We start from the raw sequence: 7,419 nt of genomic DNA on the forward strand, positions 1-7,419 counted from the left end.
CTTGGCATGCCAACTGTACCCTAGCTCTCATAACATATAACATGGGTATTGTCACTTATGTCATTCACATACACACATTAATATCACATATCATGTAATACTCTCATAGAGTCTCATATCACATGTTCACATATCATATAAGCACATTCACATAGTTCATATCACTTTTCATATGATCTCATATTCATGTGTCACATAGCTCATAACACTTCTCATGTGTTTATATCACATGTATGTCTTATCTAGTTCACATATATTTCCCATATATTACATAGTTTATATTTTGTTCTCTTATCTTTACCTAGATCATATAGATAATGTCTCATTGAGTTCCTAACCTCCTTGGACTTATTTCACTTTATTACATTAAAACATAGACATGTCATCTTATGTGCATTTTACCTTATAAATAAATACTACTTATTTTATCTCACTTTTTGATTTCATCACCTATTTATTTATATCAGTTCATATGGTTTATTACACAACTTATATCATTTTTTCATGTATTACACATATCTTGTCACATATCTTATATCTTATCATAATATTATTACATATGCCTATTGCACATGAAATCACATATAACTATATTCATGTATTCATGCATACATAATAATCATATCACCTATATTAACAATTCACAAATCATGAAATCAAATATTGGAAATAGACTCATCGCGAGTCTTTTTCCATACACATCATATACCAATGCATATGCACTCACCTGGCCTCACTATTCAATACTAATATTTTATTTCTTTTCCTTGATGCTTATTACTTTTCGACTGGTCTGGGCTTGCTCTCGATCGATATCTACATAATCATATGTGCATATCAGCATTCTAATTACTATGATTCAAATCCTTCATTTCTTAACTAAAGAAAAGGCTACTTTTATTTTTTATTTAAGGTAGGTATCGGTACACTCTGTAGTGTATCGGTATATTCCTTAACGTGTGTATCGATAGTGTATCGGTACATTCCTTAACGTGTGTATCGATACACTACCTATATATCGATACACAAATTACATTCGATGTTTTTCGTTACAAGTGGTGTATCAATATACTTCCTATGTATCGGTACACTCTGAATATTTTCTGCACTTTACTCTTGATGTATCGGTACATATGAATGTGTACCGATACACCATTGCCTAGAATTCACATTTTGAGCACGCAATTTACTCAATTTAGCTCAAAAACTGCATATTTCATCCCCTCACATATAACTAATTCACCTATATATGCTTAACTCACTTTATACTCATTCAATACATCTTTAACTTCAAAATCCACTTCCCTATATAGAATTCAAGAATCATACTCAAATTTTAACATGTTCTAAATTTAATTCTATCACTTCATATCTCTTAATTTAACCATTGACAAGTCAAATTTAACCTCCAATTTAACTTATCAACTCTTCTTCAGTATTTCATTTAAAAACTCTTTAACTTCAATCTCTACTAACTTTTCCATTCTTTGTTTTAAGCTAACTTAAGCTTTCCTTAAGCTTAAGTATCACTTAATGAACAAAACCACTCTTAAATTTTAATGAATAATTGTTTAACAATGAAACTCCCTTAGCCACTTGGTTCCACGGTTGGAAGAAAGAAGAAGATGAAGAGAACTCTGGACTTTTCTTTTTCCATTTCTTCACCCCACGTGTTATATCCTATATAAAGGAGGAAATAAAATTTTCATGTGAAATTACTATTACCCCTTCAAAATTTCAATAATTACCATCTAATCCAATAAGGAATTATTCCTATTTAAGTCGTTGAACTTTTAACTTATTTCGAAATCAAGCACATAGTTTTCAAAATTTGTAATTTAGTCACTGACCTTGATTTAGGATGTTACACTCAAACTTACCCATATTTTTATTTTGAGGTTCCCAATTATTATTAGTGTCTTATGTAAGAATAAAAAGTCATAAATAAGGCTTTAAAACATGCCATAACTCTAAATCATATAATCTACAATGAAAATAAATCATTATGCCTCAACTCAACTCTCTAGCTATAAAACACTTTAAATGACCCACAAATGGTATAAGAAAGTTATGAGTGTGCTACCTTGCTTCTTTGGTTGCTAGAAAAAACCCTTAAATCACATAAGAGAATATTTTTCTTTTTCCCTTGCACTTGAGCTTTCATCCACTTTTTTGCTAATCAAAACAAAGAAAAAAGACTACTAAACTTACTAGGTGGTTGGATTAAAAATAATGAGACATCCTCGAAATTTAATTTATCAAAAACAACTTAGAATCTATAGATTCTCTTAAACCTCCAAAAAACCCATTTTTGGAAACTAAGTGTAAAACGTTAGAAATGGGGCTTTAATTGAAGCTCTTTGATTGTAGATTACAATGCTTACCTTAACTAAACTCAACTAAGCTTGAAATCTTCACTAAAAGGAGGAAGGATGAAAGAAGAAAGATGATATGAAATGATTAAGGTTTGGTGAGATTTTTAGGGAGAGTGATTCATGTAAAACATATAAAAAAGAATGGGGTTTTCAACTTTTGGAATAAAAATAGGTAAATTGCTATTTTAGTCCCCTTACTTCCACAATCAACTAAATCACCACTAACCCTTGGGTCCAACTCAAGCCCACTCTCAACTTAATTAAGTCTAACCATTCTAATGGGTCCTCTGGTTCAATTTATGGGTCTCGGGTTAACCCGAACTACTAACCCATGATTTGGGGCGTTACAACTCTCCCATCCTAATAAGAAATTTTGTCCTCAAAATTCTTACCTGGATAAAAGAGATGCATATAATGAAGTTGCATGACTTTTTCTGTTTCCCAAGTAGTTTTCTTAACTCCATGATTTCTCCAAATCAACTTTTCTAGGGGAATTTTCTTATTCCTCAACTCCTTCACCTCTTTGGCTAAAATTCGAATCGGTTCCTCTTTGTAGGTCATGTCAGGACTCAACTCGACTTGCTCTAAATATAAGACATGCTATGGGTCAGAACGATACCTTTGAAGCATGGATACATGGAACACATTATGAATGCACTCCAGCTATGAGGTAGGGCTAAACGATAGGCTACCAGTCTAATTCTTTCAAGCACCTCATAAGGAATGATAAAACACGGAGTTAACTTTCTTTTGCGTCCAAACCGAAGTACTTTCTTCCATAGATTCACCTTAAGGAAAACCTTATCGCTTACAGCAAACTCAATTTCATTTTTTTTCAAACCTGTATACGATCTTTGCCAATCCAATGCTTTCTTTAATCTACTTTGAATTATTCTAACCTTTTCCTTGGTTTCTCTGATCATATCTAGTCCTACTATCTTCCTTCACTAAGTTTTGTCTAGCAGAGATGAGTTTTACACTTGTGCCCATATAGAGCTTCATATGGGGCCATCTGAATGCTCAATTGATAACTATTATTGTACACAAACTCTACTAAAGGCATGTGGTCCTCCTAACTACCCTCAAGATCAATAATGACGCACCTAAGCATGTTCTCTAGCACTTGAATAATACGCTCTGATGATTATCTGTTTGAGGATAAAATTTAGTGCTAAAATGGAATTTGGTGCCTAGGGAATAATATAGCGCCTTTCAAAATTAAGAAATGAACCTAGGGTCTCTGTCTGAAATAATTGAAGTTGAGACTCTATGAAACCTTACTATCTCACGAATGTAAAGCTGCGCTAACCTCTCCAAGGTGTAATCCATTCTAACCGGTAAAAAGTAAGCGAACTTGGTCAATCGATCTACTATCACCCAAATTACGTCGTGTTTATGTTTCGTCATCGGTAACTCAGTCAAAAAATCAATAATTACTCTGTCCCACTTCCACTGCGTATATGAATTGGATGGAGTAGCCCCGAGGTAACCTGATGTTTAACTTTAACATGCTGGAAAACTAGACATTTCACGACAAACTTAGACACCTCTCTCTTCATACCCGGCCATAAATATAGTGGTCAAAGCTTTCGGTACATCTTGTTGCTACCAGGGTGAAATGAAATGGGACTACAATGGGCCTCGTGAAGGATCTTACTACGCAACTGTTCTTTCACAGGTACACATAAACATCCCCTAAAGAACAACACATCACCATCTCGTAACTCAAACCCTAGGGCCTCACCTTGATAGACTCGATCCATACGAGACCTTAATGATCATCTGAAATTTGTAGTATCTTAACCTCACTCACTAACTCGGGTTCTACTTGAAGCTCATCTATCAATACCCCATCATTGGATATACTTTAGCGCACTAATAGGGCTCTCAATTCTGACACTGACTTACGACTCAGCGCATTTACTACGACGTTTGCTTTCCCTAGGTGGAAAACACAATCATAGTCCTTTAACAACTCAAACTATCTACGTTACCTTAAGTTAAACTTTTTTTAGTGAACATATACTTTAAGCTCTTATGGTCAGAGAAGATGTGGTACTTTTACCCAAACAGATAGTGCCTCTAAATTTTAATCGTGAAGACTACGGTTACAATCTCTAAATCATAAATAGGGTGATTCTGCTCGTGAGGTTTAAGCTAACGGGATGCATAAGCTACCACACTTCCTTCTTGCATCAACACGCATCACATGTCATTTAGCGAAGCACCACTAAACACGGTGAACTTTTTTCCCGACTCAGGCTGGGTTAAGAGTTGAGTTTGGGTTAAAGGGTTTTTGGCTATTCAAAACTACCTTGTTGTTTCTCACCCCATACAAACGACACTCTTTTATGAAGTAATTTAGTTATTGGGGTTGCTATAATCAAAAAATCCTTAATAAATTAACGATAATACCTTACAAATGGTTAAACTATTTGGCGGCTCCCACTCAAGTACCGTGTAAATATTTTTAAGGTTAACTCGAATACTATCTGTTGCTACAACATGCACTAAAAACACAAATTCAGCAAAACAAAACTTGCACTTCCCAAACTTAGTGAACAATGAACATCTCAAAGGGTTTTATAATACCCCAACCCGTATCCGACCTATATCCGACCCGGATACGAATTCGAGATGTCACATTGACTTTTCAAAATGTTTAATTGTACAATATAGATAAAATTTTTAAACTTTCATTATAATAAAACTAAATAATTTACATCAGTATAATCAAAAGGTTTACAAAACTAATCAGAGCATGTTTTATTTAAACGTTCCTTTACATGCCAACAAATAACATGTAACAAAATACATATGGTTTAAATCAATTCTGATATAATCTACAACTGATTGATGATGTCTTGCCTGCTTGCCCTAACTTGGATCTCCTTGTTTCTTTGAACCTACGTGTGAAACACTCACACGCTAAGTCATAGACTTAGTGAGGCATAACAAACAATAATGAAATTATGAAATTATGTAACATGCAATCATATACTATCAGAATGTAATAATAACCGTCATCTATACACTCAACAAAACATACATAAACATCCATTTAACAAATAATAACCTATCACATTATTCAATGTTATATGTTTTATTAGCCCATGGTACATTACTGAGAACTTAAGTTATATGAGTGCATTGAGGTTGTGAACAAATGTTGTCACCACAACTAGTATAAAATGCACTGAAGTACCACGTAGAATTGCACCAAAGTGCCACATAAATGTCCCGAAGGACCACCTATATATGTACTGAAGGACCACGTAGAGTTATCCCATATGACTGTGTATATGTTCCAAAGGACCAAATATATGTCCCAAAGGACCGCATATATGTTCCAAATGACCACATATATGTCCCGAAAGACCGCGTATACCCTCGACTCTTGGCATACCAATTATACCCTCTGCTCTCATATCATACAACATTGGCTTTACCATTTATCACAATTCTAATGACTTATATCACTTAGGCATCTAATCTCATAGCTTCTTATCACATAGTTCATGTGAAGAAGAAGATAACTAAACCAAGTCTCCAGACTTTTCTTTCATTTCCTCTCATTCTCCACGTGTATATAATACCTCTATTAATGAATTTTTAATTCATTCTTGTCTAATGACCATTTTTCCCTTCCATTTCTAAATCTTTGTTAATCAACCTACATAAAGAAATTTCAATTAAGTCTCTGAACTTTTCAATTTATACTTTGATCAAAAATTTTAAAGTTTTGCAAAAATGGTCACTAACCCGATGTTGGGATGTTACAAATCTCCCCCTTGAGAAAATTCACCCTCGAATTTTCACTGCACAAAAAGATGGGGTAATGTTTACGTATATCCTCCTCACGTTCCCATGTTGCTTCCTCTACTTTAGGATTTCTCCATAATACCTTGACCAAAAGAATCATTTTTTTCTTAACTCTTCACTTCTTGTGCCAAGATTTTCACTGGTTCTTCCTCATAGGTCAAGTCAGGTTGAACGCCTATATTTTCTCGTGCAACAATATGGGAGGGATCAGATCTATATCTTCGAAGCATGGAAACATGGAAAACATTATGAATCTTCTCAATTTCCAGTGGCAAGGCTAATTGATATGCTATTGGTCCTACTCTTTTAACAATCTCATATGACCCAATGAATTTAGGACTCTGCTTCCTTTTTTGACCAAACCGTAACACTTTCTTCCAATAAGAGACCTTCAAGAAAACTTTATCTCCCACATCAAATTCAATTTCTTTTCTCTTAAGATCAGCAAATGACTTTTGTCTATCGGAAGCCACTTTAAGATTGTACTAAATCACTTGAACTTTCTCTTCTACTAACTTGTTCAATTCGAACCAAGAACTTCACGATCCTTGAGCTCGTACCAATTCAATGGTGTACGCCATTTCCTTCTATATAAAGTCTCATAGGGAGCCCATCTTAATGCTTGACTAGTAATTATTGTTGTACAAAAATTTGGCAAGTGGAAAATAATTCTCCCAATATCCTTTAAAATTTATTACACAAGCTTTTAACATGTCTTCTAGAATTTGGATAGTCTGCTCTGACTGTCCATTTTTCTAAGGATGAAATGTTATGCTAAAGTTCAGTCGAGTCTCTAATGCTCCTTGTAAAGTCTTCCAAAATTGAAATGTAAATCGAGTTTCTCGGTCAGAAACGATTGAAACAGGCACACCATACAACCGAATTATTTCTCTAATGAACAACTTAACATACTTTTCTATAGAGAAATTAGCTCGTACATGAATTAAATGCGCTAATTTAGTCAATCGATCAACTATCACCCAAATCGAATCTCTTTTATTCAGAGTCTGAGGTAGCACTGTTACAAAATCCATTGTTACATTCTCCTATTTCCACTGAGGAATGAAGATTGGTTGCAATAATCCTGAAGGAACCTGATGCTCAGCTTTGACTTGCTGACACGTCAAACATTTAGACAAAATTATGTAATGCTTCTTTTCATTCCCGTCAACCAATACCGACTCTTGAGATTCATATACATTTTGTTTCCACCAGGGTACAT

The sequence above is a fragment of the Hibiscus syriacus genome, unplaced genomic scaffold (assembly GCF_006381635.1).
Source record: "Hibiscus syriacus cultivar Baekdansim isolate YM2019G1 unplaced genomic scaffold, ASM638163v2 tig00110831_pilon, whole genome shotgun sequence".
NCBI classification, from domain to species: Eukaryota; Viridiplantae; Streptophyta; class Magnoliopsida; order Malvales; family Malvaceae; genus Hibiscus; species Hibiscus syriacus.